Here is a 20,676-nt window from a genome sequence, read left to right as displayed (position 1 = left end):
GTATTGCCCTCTTACTGTCACCAGATATTGCATGGTGACTATCTGACAAGCATTCCTGGTAAAATCTACTTTGTTAGCATCATTGCAAAGTTTTTGGGGAAGGACCTGTCATGTCATGAGCAGTTCATGTTTAAACGTTGCTTCATGTCTCATCTGTCTTGTCTGTTTGAGTCAGATCTGACCTCCCGAGCTCAGGGCCATGCAGCCGATCTGTCTCTTTGTTTTTGTGTTTGAGCGTCCACTCCTACCTCATCTGTCTCCATAAAGTTTATCTTTCTGTTCCTGTCTGCATAGCTATTGCTTATTCCATTCACCGAGCTCTGCAACCCCCTTCTTTTAATTGACTGCACACACCTGGTTCCAGAGGTCAAGTCAAAGACATCATAAAAAAATGTGTTTGAGCAGATCAGCAATGCCCCCCATCCCCATTTTCTTCATGACTGTGCTGCTCTCTTTGTTTATGTCAAAGTGACATAGTAATTATAACTCATTAATGAGCCAGATATTTGGTATTCATGCCCCAGTATTTTTCCTCTATGCTTCTTTGCATATCCAAGACATAAGGGGAATACTTGAGAGCTGCTGGAACTGCAGGAATTCTGCAACCCCATTTTCTACCTTTCTGCAAAGTGGACCTCTGGTTTCACCAGTTTGTGTTGTAGAATATCATGATGCCATTCAGCAGGAAGAGGTAAGACTATGGCATTGTGCTGTGTGATCTGTGTGATGAGTAGCTCAGTGTGCTTGACCCACTTCACCTTTATAGCTGCTCTGCATACCAAGGCACAGAATAAAAAAGACTTATTCCCATGACAGTAATTACAATATGCCACAAAGGTCAGGGCTGACCTGGCATGTAAGATAAATGTGGCACTCATTTGTAGGGGGACTGTATAATGTGTGTGCAAGGGATATTAGGTGGATATATGTGTGAGCAGGAGCAAGTAGCAGGCTTGCCACTTCTTTCTTTAAGTCTAGCTCACCCCTGGTTTGTGGAGATCCCTCTTCCATCAAAAAGCTGCTAGGTCTCATCCCCTCCCTGCCTGGCTTTTCTCTGTTGCTCCATTTGTTTATGCTGGAGTGACTGTGTGTCAGCAGGTTGTCAATACTGTCTGTAAGAGACTCTAATGAATAGGCCTGTTATTGGACTGGTGGGATGGAAACCCATTGTGTTTGTTTGTGTGTGCGTGTGTGTGTGTGCACGTGTGTGTGTGGCACACTGCGGAGCAGCAAAAGGTAAAGGTGTGTGATTTCCTGACTCCCATGTTTCCACTGGTCTCCCCGCAGTGCCCTGTATTAAAGGTTTTTTTTAGTGAAAATTAGAATGATCCTGGAGTAAACATAGTATTTTTTTGTGAGTTATAGTCATAAAGTAAAAAAGCAAACAGTGAAAATAAAACCGATTTGTGCCGTTTATGAAGCACCCACTAGGGCCCACGGCACCTGCCACCACCACCAAAAAAACCTGGCGCTTTGCTGCTGCGCTGTGAAGCACAGAAATGCACCTGTGCGTGATTATGGTGTCACATTAGTGCATTCACCAAGGCAAGCTGGCTGACTACTTACTGGGAATCCTGGGGCTACAAGACACCTGGGAGTTGAAGCCTGGAAAATGTTCTGTATGCTTCAACAGTCTGTCTGATCACAAAGTGGAAAGAGGCACAGATGATTCTTCACACTGCAGCTCTCTAGTGTTTTCAAAGAGACAGTGTTGCCTTTATCATGTAGAGGTGTAATATTTTTTGTCATCTATTTTCCTGATGTCTTTGCTTAATTGTGCTCTTTTTTTTTCATGACAAAGCTTACTAATAACTTGATTGCCTTTTATTTTATGTTCATGAACTGTGACTTTCTTTTCTTTAGGGTTTCCTGTGTGCAACAAAAAATTGTTAATATGTTTATTTACATTCCCTATGCAAGGTGGCTTAACATTGCACAGGTGTTCTCTTTTGCCCATACTGGTATTGAATCACCTTGTGTCATACAGCTGCTTTGATGAAAGACTGGAGATCAAAAGCTTTGCTTCCTTTTTAACACTGCACTGCCACTGGTTAAATATTTAAGTAATCAGTGTTTTTACATTACATGAAAATATAAAAAATCACATTTCAGCTCTCTCTTCAGTACTCTCTCTCTCACTATAAGGGTTAGTGAATCATAACTGAGTTCAGAACAACTCCTGTGAAAATGCTGAGCACTTACATGGCATTCTGTTATGCAATGGTTTATTTTATTCATCTCTAACATAATTTGAAATACTTGGACTATTAGGACAGTGCAGTGACATAAATCTATAATAAGACCATTTTTATATTCACTGCTTGTTGAATTTTTGATTTAATTGCACACAAATTCTGCAAATTAAATTGAAGAGATTTGAGTATTCAGTGTATACTGTTATTATCTGATTCAGCAGTTTGTATGTCATATATGAAATCGTGAAATAATTCCTATACTCAAATGTTTATTTGATCTCTTATTCCTTTTGTTATCTCCTTACTGATCACACTCATGTATAGAAAGAATCAAGCATTTGTGATGATGTAATGATCTGATAATTCACTTGCAGTTTTGTAAGGTTCAAACGGCAGCCAAGTGTAAAAAGGTTGAGCAAAGCTAACGTTTGGCTGCGAAAGATGTTGCATTAATCATGCCTGTTCTATTTCTGTGTGCTCAAACGAGAAGAGAGTAGAAGTGGAGGGGGAAGAGAACGAGGAAAGCAGATAGATAAAATGGAGTGAAAAGTGTCCTCATGAAAGAGAATTAGCTCTTTCCAGCTCTGGGGGGGAAGAGGAAATTCCTCTGAGTGCTGTTGAGATAGGGTTTCACACAAAGACAGAAGAGAAATCAATTGAGTTGCAGCAAGGTCATTTCATAGGAGCATGGCTAGCAAGGAGGAAGCTAAAGGGTAGAAGGAGGATCTCCATGAAGCACAGAATGAGAAGCGGGATTGAGTGAGTAGTGTAGGAGGACTGGGACCTAAGCGATAAAGAAGGAAATGAGAAAACAGTGAGATGAGGAACGCTGGATGTGGGGTGGAGTGACAATTCTTTGGTTACAGCTAGGCTAAAGGGTGAAATCCATGCTTCCTTGTGACAGCAAACATGGAGCACTTCTGTCTCTGTATCATCTGACTCATACCAAGAGGAAATATGAGCAGTATATCTAACATACTGCTGTCCTAAAGCTCTGGCTGAACTTCACTTATAACCACAAGGACATGTCCTCACTATGGTACCTCAGTCATCTAAACAAATCTCACTTTGCTCAACTACATACTGCTGGGCACACAGACTGAATGAATGCTACCAGCGTTTGGTTCCAAGAAGCCTTAAGCTAGCTTTTAATCCTTAATGTTACATGAACAGCTCAAAATAGCTTAAATCTCCACCCCTAACGCCTTCCCTCTGCCAACTAAATCTCTTCCAGCATGTTTAAATGTATGTATGATGCTTGATCATGAGTAGCAGAAAGGCTGGGTGACAAAAAGGCGTCAGTAGGTTGAGCTCCGACCTGCCCTCTGTGGAGTCTTGCCCATTGACAGCTAGTGTAGCTAGAGCTATCAGAAGGGTTTAGCGCAGTCTTGGATGAGTGCCGGGGAAGCCTCACTAGCAGGTAGTTATGGAAACCGCATGGCGTAGGTCTTAACACAGGCGTCTGGTATGCACACCTGTCTTTGAACAAGTTCTCCCCTGAACATGCGGCCCTACCCCTAAGTAGGAAAGCGGGAGGGATGATAAGGGACTCTGCCGGGACCTGCACCACAGCTCCCTGCCTTGGGGGTGCACAGGGAAGGTAAAGAGAGGTGTGGATTAGAAGGCTGTAAGGGACGCAGGGGTGAAGAGGTACCTGAGGTCATTCATGTGAGTCGTGTATCTCATTGAAAAAAACACCTTTTTGCATTTATGCATGTAAAGATTTTCCACTGGGCAGCTTTGCCTAATGCAGCAGCAGCAGCAGCAGACACTGTTGTGGGACGCACAGATGGAGGAATGGTTGCTTATATATTTAACATAACTTTCAGCTAACATGCAGTGGCAGTAAATGTAGTTCAAAAGAGAATTGATAAAATGTAACAAATGGAACCGAAGAGGAAGGATGGAAACAAACATTTCCATAAAATTAGCATAGTCAGGATTGGTGCACTTGTCCCAGTGAGACAGGAATTACCGCATGAACATAAGCGACTTCACATTACATTTGTCAAATCTGAATAATGGTGGTTAATGTTTGGGCTTGTAGTGGTTTTGCTTATTAACTGTAGCATGAGACGTTTGACAGCACAGCAAAGCAAAACATTTGCCAGCCCATACGCTATAAAAGTAACATTTCTGCCTCCAGCCTAAGTTTTCTCATTTTCACCTGCAACCGTTTGTGTAAATGCGAGGTTTTATTTACAGTAGCGAGAAGATGGCTTTTGTGTTTGTTCTAGGCCAATAATCACCAAGCAGCCACTGCCACAAATCTTCATTAGAAGATTAGCCTGCAGAGAGACAGCTTGTGTGTATTGTTTATTTATTTTGGGGAGTTTTGCTGTTATTAGTGCTGCTGCATACACCAACATCAGCCTTGGTTTCAGACTGCTGCCAGTTAGAATTTGTGAATATGAGCAAAATTCACCTGAGACTCGCAGTCTTCAAAACACATGCACACCAACAGTCTGTCCTTGTGGTGTTTTATTTTTCAAATCCTTACCCCCCTCCTCTGTCTGTCTGCATCTTTCCCATGCATATGCTCAAAACAATATATATATATATATATATATATATATATATATATATATATATATATATATATATACATATAATGCTGTCAGCTTGCTCTCTTAAGGTGCATCAGCTGCCCAGCAGGTACTCATACTCAAGACAGAACAAATTAAGGTCACAGCAGGGAGAGGACAATGCCATGTGTGTCTGTGTGTGGGTATATATGTATATTTTTTATATATATATTTTTTTCCTTTTCTGACCTCCAAACAGTGGCATGACTCCAGAGAGTGGTGTTGTCAAATGGCTCCTGTCCCACTCAGAGGACACTGACCCTCACTGCACCATTTTGCAGGATAAAAGGTGCCATCCCCCACATTTGACTTCAAACTAGGAAACAGAGTGACGACTGAAGACCGTGGTATTAAATTTCCCTTTTGTGCCTGCGATTGTTGTTTCTCATCCTCAGCTTTTAGTTTCATTGTACCTCTACTAAGAAAACCTATTGTGTTTAATGTTTAAATTTAATAACACTTTCAAAGCGGTGCCAGTTTCAGCAGCACCTGCTAAAAACAGAAAAATAAAATCTTTTCTTGAAATTGCCTTTTTTTTCTTAATTCACACACCATACTAGATAAATAAAAAAGGTAAGAAAGAAGTAACAGAAGGACAAGCTGGAAACTGAAGCATCTTCTATCATCTGCAATCAGCAGTGTTGGGAAGGTTACTTTTAAAATGTATTCCACTACAGATTACAGATTACATGCCCCAAAATGTATTTTGTAACGTATTCTGTTACGTTACTCAATGAGGGTAACGTATTCTGAATACTTTGGATTATATAATCATGCTTTTTACAACTACATGAATGTACTATTGCTGTGTGAATTATTACTTTTACTGAAGGTTACTCGCCATAAGCTCGTCAGGCACTCTTTTTGGCTGCAGTGGTTATTATTATATTTACATGCTTCCAGCTCCCGTTTCTGCTCGGTGACAAATCGTACTTTTCCACTCTCCTTTCCCCCCCTCCCTCGCTCACAGAGTTGCAGTCCATTCTCCCTGCAGCACGGACTACACTGCCCATGAGGCTACATGCTATGCCTGTAACACTCTGCCTATTGCCTTCATATTAAATCATTTTTGTGAATATTTTTTTTAAATATTGCTTCACATCATTATGGGCGGCGAGATTGAGACACGGGCATTAGAGCCTCCTAATGCGTGTTTTGTTTGGGGCGTGGAAACCAGAAATAGAGAGGGCATAGCTGAACATATGAAACAGGAAAATACCGCCGTGTAATCCATTTATTTCAGCAAAGTAACTGTATTCTGAATACCACCTTTTTAAACAGTAACTGTAACGGAATACAGTTACTCATATTTTGTATTTTAAATACGTAACGGCGGTACATGTATTCCATTAGTCCCCAACACTGACAATCAGTTTTATTCTCCTTCACTAAAAAAATTTGTCATATTGTCCATATATGTGTGGGTCCTAACTACCACATTGTGGACCTTGACCCGTAGCTGCTAACTGGCTTAGTTTAAGTGTTTTCACATCACACAGCTGAACGCTAAAATTATGACACTTTAACAACTAAGTTCCTCTCTAAAAATATTTTTAAAAACCCTTTTGATTCCACTGTTTTATCCTTTATCCACTGGCAGTTTTTCACCCGGCCCTAAGCATGAAATACTTGACCCATTTCACTAGAAACCAAAGATGACTATTGATTTTAATCCTTTTAGACCAGCCTTGTATTCTTCAGAGCGCTGAAACAGGGCTGGTCAAAGTAACTAATGACCTTAACAACAGCCAACTGTTCGCTGCTAATTTTCCTCAATTTTCGCCCAGTCTTCAGTCAGTCGGAATCATGCAGATTTATTGGACAGTCTTTTTTTTATTTATCATTTATCATTTGTTAATGATAAATGTTTTTTTCTTCACCTATGCCGCCCACGTGATATGTTCCAAAAGCCTCTATCCATAGCCATTTCCCCCCCTCTGTCTATATGCTTCCACTGGAGCATATTATTAGAAAGCACAGTATTGATTTTTCTTTTCTATTTATATTTGCTGCATCTTCTACTGTAGCTTCCATTTAAAATGACTATACAAAGCAACCAAAAACACCAAATCTGTCATCTTGTCTCTCTGATTACTGCCGTTCTGCACACTAGCTGGACTATTCAGCTTTATTGCTCCATTGTTCTTCTTCATGCTGATCTTCAAAAGGTCTTAGTTGCTTCTTTAAATTGTCACATCTAGAATATTGCAACTCATTATATTGGATTGTAAGATTTTGATTTTGTTTGTAAAGCTGCAGCTTTACAACCATGTGTGAATCCTGAACTCCTCAGCTAGGGGTTTTATTTCTATCCATACCTGTTTGCTTCTTTTCTTATTAATATTTTAAGTAGCTTCTATTCTTTTGTGTAATGGTGAGTTTAATGCAAAATCATTATTATTCCTACAGTATTTGTATATATAGTTGTATATTTATTTAATTCTTTCCCACCTCTGAATGGATGAATGTATGAAGTGATAGATTTCTTGTGGTTTTATTCTATTTATTTTGCTCCTTTCCATCCACCTACCAACTCTTGACATGAGGTTGCTTGGTTATCACACTGGCTGGTCCTGGTGGGTCCATAAGTTCCAGAGGCCTTGTCTCTGCCAACCAAAGCCTCAGACCTCTCCTCAAGGGCAGTATCGTATTCTGCCTGACTGTGCGTGCCTGTGTAATCCATAGCTGCAGGGAGAGTGACCTTCACAGCAGGCAGCCTCGCAGCAGGTTGCGTCGCATGGGCTCAGGAAAGAGGACAGGCTGGACAAAAATGGTGCTGAGGGCAGGACACAGCAGTTCTTAGATAATTAGTCTTTCTTGTTACATTTTTCTACATGTTGGTTCTTCTTTTCCTAAAGGAGCAGATATATATTTTAGAACATTACATTTCTGTGGGACATGTTTCGGTGTTTCCTTTAAATACATTCCCTTTAATTGCTCTAAATTACAGTGAGTGCCACTTGCTTTCGGCCCTTTAAAAAAACTTTTGTATCATTCACTTTGTGCCGCAGATATTAGGTCCCATGGCTTTAAATGGTGGAATGCCCAATCTTGAACATTATGAGGAAATAGATTCATCACCACCTAGTCTGTCTTAAAACTTTCTGCAGTTTGCTGTCTCTAGGACAAAATGCTATTTATGATGTAAATTTGCTGTCTGCGTCCAGTGCACACTCCTGAAGTAAAGGTGAAGCCACAGCCGGGAAAAAGTTATTGACAGTTATGGGAGGAGATGACGCAGCCAAATAAGTCTTTGCTCATGAATGATGCATGTCCTCACTGGCCTGACGGAGAAAGAGAGTGAAGCTGGATGACAGCTGGGGTGCTGTGTGTGCATGGTGCAGAACAAGGTGAGACTCTTTACTGTACAGCCCAGCGCCCTCCCTTCCTGTCTGTTCCCTCTTTCCTTCCTTTAGTTTCTCTTATCCAACTACACACAAATATACACAAAATTGGGAGGCGGAGCTGTTACTCTCCACAGTCTTCGGTGTTCCTGTATAACCAAACACTGACCTTTACAATGCTCTGATTTCCTGCGTTCTCCTACCCTTTGCTCTGTCACTCTTAGAGACCCGCTCTCTTTTCTCTCCCTCTCACGGAGCCCCTCTTGTTCATCAGAAACAATCATTGTGTTTTTCATCTCACTGCCCTGCTCTGCCGCAGTCTGAGCCTCCAATAGCAGGATGGAGAGAGATGAGAGTAAAGGGGGTGGGTGTGGGAGGTATGCAGCATGCAGGGCACAAACGGGAAAGTCTACATAATGGTTTGTTGTCGTCATCACTGTAGCGTCACAGCTGTCTATCCCTTTAGCAGCAGCTAGAACACAAACGCGCAGTCTGCATCATCGGCGTGCCATGGAAACTCAGTATAAGAACAGAAACAGACATGATTTAAGAACTGTGGTCAAACCTTTAGAAACTACAATAGCAGCCTTCGATAGACACATGATTTTTGGTCAGAGCACGTTTGCATAAAATGGGGAATCAAATAGAACTGAAGAGAGTTGTGTCATCTGGTTCTCTTGGTCTCCTTCTTTAGATAAATGCACCTGCATACATATGTCAGCATTGACCTTAGGGGAATCTGAAAATCTCACGTGTCCTGTTTGCTATGTTTGAGATAGTTGAGAAAGGGTATAACTTGGAGGATAATTGCTGGTGACAAACTACCTCTTCAGACATGGCTACATTGACTTGGATAGAGTATTTGTCCAAGGGAACCTAACAGTGATAGATCTAAATACTTTACGAACGGACCCAGCGAGCATCTGAATAAAACATTGTGCACGGGAACCACATCACTGGGGAAAGCCATTAATTCTCAGATTAGTAGCAAGTGGCTAATGTAGTCCATCACTGTGTAAAGCCGCGTAGCCCTGCACCACCCAAACAAACACATCAATCTGACTAACAGTGTGTGTCAACATGCTCCTTGATTACCATGCTAAACCCAGAGCAACCCACAGGAGCCCAAAGGAGATCATTAAAATCTAACATGCACACTTGAATATAGCTTCAACTCAAAATTCATTTTTTACACACACACACACACACACACACACACACACACACACACACACACACACACACACACACACACACACACACACACACACACACACTTTCTCTAATATTCGAAGTTTACAGGCCAGTGGTGTGCAACGCTCCTGTTGTGCGTTGCTATTGCACAGATTCCTCCGTACACAGAAACAAATGATGCATCTCAACAGTTGATATTCAGGCACAGATTTTATAGCACTTCAGCAGTAATGTCATGTAAATGTGTTGTGAGTGTCAGAGATTTCGTGTTGTGTTAGTGGAGCAGAGTATGCCTGGAGGGTGCAGCAGGATGAGGGTGTGCGAATGTGTGCGCACGATTGAGTGTCTCTGTAGAGTGCTTAGTCTTTAGGTGTTCTGTGTTTTAGGCTCGAGTTAAGATCATTTAGAAAATGTAAAGTTTTAGGATAATAAATAGCCGAAATGTTGGTTTCATATATAACAAGAAAAAGGGAGGCACGTATAGGTATTTGACCTGGTTCAAAATACTATTTAATATCAAACCACAGTGTTCCTGTGAAATAATGTTGCAACTTAGCTTTCCTACCTGATAAAAAAACACGTTCTGTCAAGAGCAATGTGTTTTTATTGGAGGAATGCAGACCCTGTCTGTGCTCTGTATTCCCTGTCTCCTAAAAAGTTTTCATATAACTAAAGAAACTAAAGTTCTCAATTAACTTGGAAGAAACACTATTTTTATCTAGACCTACATTTGTAATCAACACATCTTTTCCATTTATGGTCTTGTTTTCCTGCAGCTGCTGCTGCTCCTTTTTTATACGACTAAACATACGTCAAATGGAGCTGCATTCTTGTCTCACATAACTCAGAAAATGGAGGAAAAGCTTCAAATGTGAGTAGCTTTATAAATAGCTCCATTTTATTATCTTTTACTAAGCTAACCCAACTAGTTTCCGTGCCTAAGTCTAACCGAAGAGTGTGTGAAAATAAAACTTGAAAGTATTTATGAGGACCCAAAAGGATTGGTGAAATAGATTATTGTTATCTATAGTAAATATACCAGAATCGCAATGGGATGTGATGAGGAAAGCAATGTTGCAATGTTGTGCACTTTTGTGTTGTGCATCCTCCTTTGCTTGTGAGACATCTTTCATTGTCACCTCGCTTCCTTAGGATGTGCCACTGCACATGGTAATCTCACACATACACACACATGCACACTCGCTCACCATGGTACCATTGGGCTGTCTTCCAACGTTAATACACAGGGCTGACGATGTTGTGGGACTGCGTGCACGTCACACTGTCACAGCATAGCAAAGGAATAGAGAGCGAGGGAGAAATGGAAGGAGGAGGATTAATTTTGGATGCATGGCATGTGGAGTTAAGATAACCATCTTTTTCTGCGGCTCTTCTCCACCACATGGTTTGTTCAATTACCATTTACTGCAGAGACAGAGAAGGGCAGATAGAAAGAGAGGGAGAGAGGGGAACAGTGAAAGGGAATAGCGGGAGCCATGGAGGAGGTGGAGGGGAGGCGCTCAGTGATGGAGGGGATGAGGAAGTAGACGTGAAAGAGTTGGAGAGAAGGGAGTGAGTGCAAAAATAGAGGAAGACAATAAAACCATTCTGTAAAGGGGTAAGGAGAGAGCATAGGACACGGAGAGGGACGTGTGGTGCGCACAAACGCGTCAGAGTGTCACGTCCTTACCTGACACGACAGCGACAAACATAACATTTCTGGTTTGATTGTGTAACAGCTTCGTAAAAGCAGGGCTTCTGTTACGAAACGCTGCCACTGTTTTTGCTTTGATAAGTGTCAAAAGCTGCGAGTGTAGCTTAAAAAAAATTACTTATTCAAACAGACTATTCCCACTTCTCTGCATGGGGTACCAACTGTACCAAATTGAGATATTCTGAGATGGAGCTCGATCCACCAGCCCCTCTCATCTCCCCCTTCTTTCCAGCATCCCCACTTTTAAATCCTAATCCCTCCCTCCTTATGTTTCTTCAACCCTCCCCCCCACAACTATTTTCTCCCTCTCTGTCTCTCTTTCTCTCTGTGTCTCTGGCTTTCTCTGGGTCCAGTATATGGAGCAATTACAGAGATGATATCCACTGTCAGTCAGCGGCTCACAGATGAAGCTGGGCCTCTTTAACATGCTAATGGAACGCCAGATTCAATCAGGGCTTTGTGTGGCAGAGGGGAGGGCAGTGCCGCTCATTAAAAAATAAATCATAATAACAAAGAGGCCCGGGCAGCACAGGCAAGCAGCACCTACACTGCAGCATCGGACTTGGTTTTCCTCTCTGCTTTCTCAGAGCCCTCTCCTTGACTACTGTCCCTCTCTTTATGAGATTATGTCAAATCAGCACTTTGTCCTATCAGGCTTTGTTAATCTTTCCCCCGCTCTTGTCACTGTCGGATATGTAAATTTTGGAAAATTTTACAGAGAGAAGCTGACATCTCTTCCTCCCGTTTCCAGTCTTTGTGATAAGATGAGCAAAACTGGAGCTTCTCCATATGGAAAAGAAATTGAAAGAAGAAGAAAGTAGTTTATTATTTATATGTATTTTATCTCTGAATATCTCTTTGGCTATATACCACAGTTAGCTCAGGAATGTGGCTCCTTTTGTCATTTTGCACATACAACATTAACTTTGGTTTCTTTTTTAGTTAAACCTTTTGGATGAGTTGGACTCCCATTTGCCTTCAGAACTGCCTAAATTCTTTGTGGCTTAGATTCAACAAAGTGCTGGAAACATTTCCCAGAGATTTTGGTCCATATCGACATGAAAGCATCACACAGTTACTGCAGAGTTGTAGACTGCACATCCATGATTTAAATTATCCACACACATTTTAAAGGCGCTCGAAATCCAATGACTGTGGAGGCCATTTGTGTGCAGCCAACTCATTGTCATGTCCGCAAAATCAGTTTGAGATGATTTAAGCTTTGTGACATGATGTGTTATCCTGCTGGAAGCAGCTGTCAGAAGACGGGTACACTGTGATCATAAAGGAATAGACACGGTCAGCAACAATACTTAGGTAAGCTGTGGCATTTAAATGATGCTCAGTTGGCTGACGGGCTCAAATGGTTAACATTTCATCTAATGTTCTGTTTTAACTTTAGTGAGCCTGTGCAGACTGTGCCTAAATGGACAGTTAGTGTCATGTGATTTCCTGATTAGAGTAAATATATGCATCAATGAGCAGTTGAACAGGTGTACCTAATGATGTGGTTAGTGAATGTATTGATAAGCATGAGCTTAAAATAAATAACTTGAAAAAAGAAGGAGGGGCCACATGTATAAGTCATACCGGACATGCAAGCCTTACATGAAACATAAGCATTTACTGTTAGACAGCATGATAAATGCTTTTTATTTCTATTTCTTTTGCATATTGATAAAGACCTTTATTTATTGACCTTTTTGGATAGCTCTCTCCTGAAAAGCAAAAAGGTGAACTTTTCTGCTTGATAAATTGATGTGTATGTTGACAAAAATACAATTCTACCAAACTGAAGGTAAAACCTCTTAAGCGCCTCACAAAGGCAAAGAGGATATTGTACAACTGATGAGCAAATTGATTCAGATACATATGCCTTGCCAGGTTACCCTTTAATCTTATGGCTCTCCAATTGGAAGCCAGTGTTGCTCATCTCCAGGTGTCCCTGCTACCCTGTTGTAGATTATGATTGAACACAGCTACAGTAAGGTGTCGTCACATGTCAGCGTGAATGTTTGCTTCACAAGTCTTTTGCTTCACAGGGACGAAGCTCTGATGTAATTCAGCTGTCACATTTAACAAGCATATTGCACCACATTCAGTGTCTGATATCCTCATTACTCTCATTACCATACTGCTTTGGATTGCTTCTCAAAAGCCAAGCGCTCCTTTTATCCATAATGCGCTTTGTTTAAGATCTCTCCATGGAGGTGTGATTCATGGATGCTCAGTTCCTCTTTATTCATCATGCATCAACACTAAAAGAAGAGAGGCAAGTTTGTGTGTGTGCCTTTTGTGCTTCACATTTCTATAGACCAAAGATTTATTATAGCTAAGATCAACCTGAGCTCACTGAATAATGCATCACCTGCTATCATGGAAAAATATGCTGAATATGTCTCAGCTGAGCTTAAAGGTGTGGAAGTGGGTATGAGAAGTGTAAAGCTCGCTCTCGACTTAGCTCGTAAGTACGAGACAACCAAAGGAAAGCATTCCTCTCAGCTTTGACAAACGAGCTGGGGTCTGGTTCACAGAGGTTTCCCTTTTTCATAAAGTGAGCACTGCCATGGGAATTAGCATCCATGCGGGGTGTTTTTGTGTGGCCAAATTTATATTAAAAATCTCTTCAAGAACTTTTTCAGCTCAGCTTTTTGAATTTCAGAATTTCAATTTTATGCCTAAAATTGCTTTGTGGCTTGCCTTCCATATCTGACTGTAGTTGTGGGGTGATGAGTTCTGATTTAAACAAAATTGTCATTTCTCGACCTCAATGACAAATGACATTACAGCAGAGACCCCAGAGCACTTAAAGAGATTGAGCCGTGGTAGGATTGCTCAGAACTGGACAGAGAGCCGCGTGTTAGAGGACATGCTCGTTAGTTATCATATTCATAGAAATGACACTGCAGGCCTGAAATGAAAGCAGCGCTTGTCAACCTCATAAAGTATCCTCCCCCTCTCTATTAGGCTGATAGCATATTGCCCTCCATCCTCCTTGGGGAATGGAAGTCGTTGAAATAGAGTGGCAAACACAAGCAGGGGCACATTATGGTTGCTGCTCCTCAAACACTGCGGCTATATAGTGTTTAACTCCCAGCCTCCTCCTTCCTCCAAGCCATCATGCCTCCTTCCTTTCTCTTCCTTTGGGGTGGGGGTCTAATCTCAGAGAGAATCTCGTGCTTTTGTCGATCTCCTCCGAAGTGTATTTGGGTTGATCCACCTGTTTATTGTTGAGTGATAGAATTCCATACCTGAGGGCACTAGTCTCTGAGCGGTGCATGGGAATGAAGTCACAGGCTATTGTTCCACCTGGGTGTGTGACTTGAGCCCTGAACAAGGGAAGAAAGGGAGGAGATGGGGTGGGGGTTGGGTGGGGGCTGGGTGCCATGGAATAAATGGGAAAATGGGAGCAAGGAGGAAAACAACAAACAGCCAAAGACAGGTGGAGAGAAGGGAGATAGAGGAGGTTCATGCTCCAGTGTGCTTCCTTCCCAGAAGAACGCCATCTTGTCATCCTGCCTTCTGTCCCTCCTCTCCCCTTTCTGCATAGGTGTAAGCGGCTGTTAAAACAGTAAATTAGTCTTTTTCAAGAGACACAACAAAGCAATGCCCCCCTCTCCCCCTCATCATCCAGCATTCCAACAGTCCATCCATCACTGACTCAGACTCTGCCTGCAGCTAGTGATACTCAGATGCATCTCTTCTGGACAGCAACTGTGATCATCTTACTAGCCTGACTTTTGGCAAGGGAGGAGCATTCATTACAAAAGAAAACTATATGAAAAAGATAGAAACCTGAGAAAGAATGAGAACAGACAGCAGAGAACTTGAAGGGAAGCATGGAGGAATATAGAATCTCAGAATGTTCTCTTAGCTTTTATAAAAGTGTTGAACCTGTTAAGGTTTGATCTAATTGCTCACATTCATGTCACAGTTGTCAGTTACAACTGACCAAATACAAAATGCAACTGTACAGTATTTTTCTTTGTCTAATATCTTTTGATGATCAAACATGACTCTGAAAGGATTGTCACCAGCTTCAAACGATGGCAGCTTATAACATCAGTATAAATTCACAACAGCTGCAGTGTATAATGGAGGGTTCTCAAATAGTGAAAACCCCTTAGAAGCTTCATATAGTCCATATAAAACAGCATCTTTGTAAAGCTAATGTTCATGTATACAGGCAGAAATTATTTAAGACTGACATTTGGTGGCTTTTTATGAGAGATCCAGCAACATAAAATATTTTTGGCTTATTTGTAGAAGCCTAAGTTCTACAAAAAAGACTGAAATTAATGGAAGCAAACTGCTGTGCTTTGCATTTGCCATTAAAGGTGCTTAAGCATTTAGAGTTTAGTTTAACTGCCCTTATTTGCATCAACACAGGTGATTTTATACTTTTATACAAACTTCCCAATCATTACTCACAATTAAGTGATGATACTTTCATTTTAAGTGAGGCTGCAAAATATTGCACCAAGCATGTATTGTATGTTTTTGTGCCCTTGTTGAACTGGGCCTATGGCTTAAAGTTAGAAAATAAATTCAAACTGATTCCCTGACGAGGGCAGCCACACAGAGTGTGTGTTTGCACATAGAGTGTTTGTGTGTTTGCTTTATGCTCCCATTTTGACCCTGTGTGCCTTGTCTCTAGCTTCTGCCTGTGTTGAATTGCACAGCAGTGTTCGCTCTGTGTTCTCATCATCCCTGGCTGTCCCCTCCCATTAACCCTGACAGCTATTCGTCTGTCATTATTGACCTCAAAACAGCACAAACCCTCACTGTCATCGCAGACACTCGCATACACGCACACATAGACAGACATGCACAGACTACACACTTGCTATGCCTTGCCCTGAAAAATCATTTTACGCTTGTGCTATAGTTCAAGTTAAATTACATAGCCCTTTTTATGACTGTTGAGATAAATATCACACTGGAATGCAATGAGTCTCAGGCCAATTCAGACTTATTTTCATTAAATCAGTTCCTCCTCCTGCCCTGAATGGTTTGGTGCAGGTTGTAACATGAGAACCAGCAAGTGGCTACCCCACCAAAGTGTTTCATTTTAAGTGCCATCATTGATTTAAGGTGGAACCACACAAAAACTGTATATTAATCATGTCAAGTAACAGAGAAACATTTTATTGGACCACCTTTACTGGGAAATGTTTTGGGAGATTTGACTTTCTAAAGCTGATGAAAGCCCTAAAATATATACACTTAAAGTCCGTGTAGATAGATAGACCATCCCACTTGATATTTGTTCACGCATGTCTATATCAGTGTGTGAGTGCCTCTATCTACACATACCCTGCAAATAAACAAAACCCAGTAGCCTCCAAAAGTTCAGTTTCCAGCAGGAGATTTATCTGAAGCTGGCAACTGTCCTCCTCATTGCCCAGAGGGAACAGAGACATAAGAACTTATATATAAGATCAAACAAGGGTGTTGTTACACCCCGGCCTAGGCAACCGGCGTGCAACGTATGAAAATAAAAATAAGAAAAAAAAAAAAAAAAAACACACGAGAAACAAACTAAAGCTCTCCACCAAAATCCCAAAATGAAGGTGTCTCAAACGAAAATATTAACAAACCCATTCACAGCTATTTACAACAGACTATTTATTTACAACAAAACACCAAACTATTTACAACACAGGGGGAGATCACGACCATGACCAACTGACACACAGGGCTTAAATACATAGAAGGAGCAATCAGGGAATGGACCACAGGAGGGAAACACAGCTGGGGCAAATTAGACCTGACGAGACAAGGAAACGTAAACTGAACACACTAAGATAACAACAGACCTTCAAAATAAAACAGGAAACACATGACAGTCACGCAAAAACAAAACACTGACAACACCGAAACGTAACAGGTGTGCATCTGCTTCTGTGGATCAAGCACGTGCACTGGCCCTTGTACGCATTCTGGGCAATTCTGGACACTGGGTAACACTGAGTTGTAGATTGGTAGCTAGAGGTAGGTAGGGATCTCAGATGCAGGCTGTCTTCACCTCATTCCATGCCATTATTTTTGCATTATACCTCCTCCCCTAGTGCCCATCTTTCTTCTCTCCATGACTCTTGGAATCCCCAGTCAGCTCCTCTGCGTCTAACGAAGAGACAGACTAGCAATTAAATCCTCCCAGCCTTGATTCAGCTACTTAGAAGAGATCAACGTGGGATCTTTTGGGGGGCTTTTTAAGGCCTGCCACTGTCATATTATCTCAATAGGGTGTCATTACCGTCCCATCCAGGCTATCATTAAGCACAATATTCCCCTCTGGGAGAGCCGGAAGGTTTACCTAGCTGTATATCAAGTATGTCTAGTGCATGTGGGATTTTTTTTTCTGAGGAGAAAATATGTGCCCGATTTTATTTGTAATATTTTAAAGGAAAGCTTGGCTTTCAATAGATCTTGAGTTCAGTTCCCTGATCAGATTGGAAAAGACAAGGCTTTCTGTGTGCATTTGTGTGCTCAGGATGTGGATGATGATTTCCTGTTTGTTTGTACAGTGACCTAAAACTGCATGTAAAGCATGGATCACTCAGTGGAAGCTAGTTTAACTTTGTTTGACCTTCAAGTTGCTGGCATTTTTTTTTATTTGAGCCACTCAAAATAAAACCATGCATGCTGCAGCATGTACTTTTCTTGTACTTTGCAGTGCAATTACAGTAAAAATGTGAAACAGCTCTTCTCCAAATTGGTAGGTTTGGTTAAAAAAATCTAACAGACCTACAATTAGCAGAGAAAATTTAAGCTTCTGCCACCAATGCAGAAAAATGTACACAAATATGCTTGAGTGACTGTTTGTGTGTGTGTGTGTGTGTGTGTGTGTGTGTGTGTGTGTGTGCGTGCTCATAACTCTCTTTCCAGTGTATTTTGTATTCAAGACTGAGGCATGTCCTAACTGATACCTAACATTAAAGACTTGGAGAGCAACCACTGTATCCCTTTTGCAGAAACTAATGACTCAAATTGTTTTTTTACGACCTAACAGGGAACACATCTCTCTTGTCAAAGACAAACACACACAAACATACCTTACATGCAACGTGAACACAAACAGAGAAACCTACTCTTATTTGTGGCAGTGAAACAAGTTTCAGCTTCCCCCGCTTTCCCCCTGCATAATCCTCCTATTAAAGCGTAGCATAACACCAGCAGTTCCAGGCAGCAAATCAAACAGATCTTAATCTCCGTCCACCTATCTTGTGTGAATGTATTAACCTTCACAGGAAGCTAGAAATTAGCAGAGGCTTGATGTGACTTTGAAATATTCCGATGCACTCAGCAGCACACTCTGGTGGTTGCTTGCTATCAAAACTGCTTGTGTTTTCCAAGATTTTGCATTGTGACATGCGGACCCCTATACGAGCCTTGCTGCATTCGGTGCAGTGTCCAATGAACCACATTGCTACCTGTCATTCACACTGTGCGAATCCATAATTCATTCCTAGCGCCAGCTGTGGCAGCTATCTGAAGGACGGATTCTGCTGGCACAGCTGTCTGTGAAGAGAGCATCGACAGGTAGACAGAACAGGATACAGTCTGTAGCAAGTCTCTTGGGGCTAATGAACTGTACAGTGCTGCAAAGATTTTGAGGTGACAGTTGACATATCAGGACAAACCTGTGTTACAGGTTGCAGAAACATTGCCTGTTTGTGTGTGTATGTGGACATAAAGGTTTCCTTCTCTATGAAGGACACCGCTTTAAACTCATGGACACAGGTGACTCAAGGGGAATTATGCCCTTCATGAACCAAACAGGACATTCTTGTGTAAAAGTGGGTGTTAGACAAAAACTACATTCAGTCTTTTAGAAAACTGTATGTGCGCATGTACTTGTTTCTTTGATGTGCATTGGTTTGTCTCCTGTGTGTGTATGAATCAGCCATCTGTAGAGTGCGAGTGACTTTTTTTTTCTTTGCATTTGTTCAGGGCTTTTGGCCAAGCCTGTGATCCTGTTGATTGCGCTTATGGTCAAGTGAAAGCCAGCCACAGTGTCCTGTTGGGACTGAAACTGGAACAGGAATGGATAAGGGTCAAAATTTCATTCTTTCTCCCCTTCTTATACCCCGTGCCCACTCTCTATCATGCTCCCTCCATGGCCTGTAATGAATTGGCTATTCTTCCAGACCTGGGCTCAGCTGTGTACAGCACAAAATTCACACTGAGCTGATCATAAGGCAAACAAGGAAGGAATAAGAGTAAGAAATTTAGAAAACAAATGGAGACAGATGAGCAGCTGCTGGTTGCACGCTTTAGCCCGTATGGGATATGGAATTGTAAACTAGCCTTGATCCCACATTAGCTTCACAAATAGTTAAATAATAATAAGATTGTTATTAAGGTCACTACACTCTCCTCTTTACTGGTTGTGAAGACAGTTGTCCATCTGCAGTAAATAAATCTGCTGTGAATTTGTCCATTTTCAGGCAGAAATCATCTTCTGATTCAGTCAGACTGGACTGACGAGCATTTATGGTCTGTGGTAAACTCAGAATCAGAATGTTTTATTAATCCCTGATGAAATTTTGTGGCCACAGTTGCTCCAAGACAATAAGAACAGTTACTGACCAAACTTAATCGAATAATACAGTATATTACAAGGTTACAAAATATAATAAAATAGCTCAATTATAAATATCCCAGTATATAGCACAAATTAAATATATATGGTTGAAGCCGAGTTGCCCCTCTTATCAAACTTTTGGAGCTCTGGTCTCTTGTATTCATGTCGCTGAATCAGAGTTCTTTAATCTGAGAGCTTAATGCGCTACATGCATACGATAGGTAAATAAAATCACAGTTCATTACTGAATTTACTTTTTCACATAAAATGTTGAAATCCCAAATTATTTTTCGTAGTTGTCATGGCATGACATTGATTTCAGGCAGCTGCTATGCATCCAGACTTACCAACACATCTGTTGGTTATATTCCTGCATCAAACATATCTGCGGCACTGATTATAATCAGTGCCGCAGATATGTTTGATCTTATATATAAGTTCTTATGTCTCTGTTCCCTCAGGGCAATGAGGAGGACAGGTGCCAGCTTCAGATCCCCGCAGAAGGGCAAGTTGGCATCCTCACTGTTTCCACCTCCTTCTCCCTGCCCCCACTGCCAACAACCCTGGCACATCTGTGGCCGTCCAGCATGGCTGTTGCCAACTACCCTGTGCCCATTGTTCTCCCCTGAATGCATCCAACGCCCATGGGAAAGAAGGCTGAACACAGCGTGGCGCAATCTACACGGCCTGTTAGATAATCTCAAGACATGAAAAGATTCTCTTAGCCTAGATTCTAGAAACAGCTCTTTGTCTAGCAGAACGGGGGAAGGAAAACACACGATGGTGTTTTCTCCAAAGATTCTTACCAAATCAGCTCTATTTCTTTTCTCTTTTTTTCACATGCGTTGGAGTAAACAAAGCTTTGTATGAGCTTAGTATCACATTTTATGTTCGCATTTTACTTTTATTATATGTAAAACGCTGGTTATCGTATGAAAATCATCACCCTTAAGCATGTTTTCCTTTTTGATTCACCGATTGCTCGAACTGATTTTGAAATAGCTTCTGTTCTTTTCACTATCTTTACATTAGTGTACGGTATCATCATTTTGGG

The 20,676-nt window shown here is 41.4% G+C and overlaps 1 protein-coding gene across 3 annotated transcripts in view; it reads left to right on the top strand.

Moving 5' to 3' along the window:
• znf385a (zinc finger protein 385A) overlaps positions 1–20,676 on the top strand; it is a 55,683-nt gene that overhangs the window by 9,032 nt on the left and 25,975 nt on the right. Inside the window, exon 1 of one of the 3 annotated variants that reach the window (XM_085259705.1) lies at positions 587–691. The exons of the other annotated variants lie outside the window; for them this stretch is intronic. The gene's annotated coding sequence lies outside the window, so the exon portion shown is untranslated. Of the gene's footprint in view, positions 1–586; positions 692–20,676 lie in introns of those variants that run through there. 3 annotated transcript variants of the gene reach the window in all.

This window comes from Mchenga conophoros, linkage group LG20, assembly GCF_057382185.1.
Source record: "Mchenga conophoros isolate Kocher_MC1m ecotype Shallow Benthic linkage group LG20, M_conophoros_male_GT1.1, whole genome shotgun sequence".
In the NCBI taxonomy this organism is placed as follows: Eukaryota; Metazoa; Chordata; class Actinopteri; order Cichliformes; family Cichlidae; genus Mchenga; species Mchenga conophoros.
This window is presented reverse-complemented; position numbering and strand designations above follow the sequence as displayed.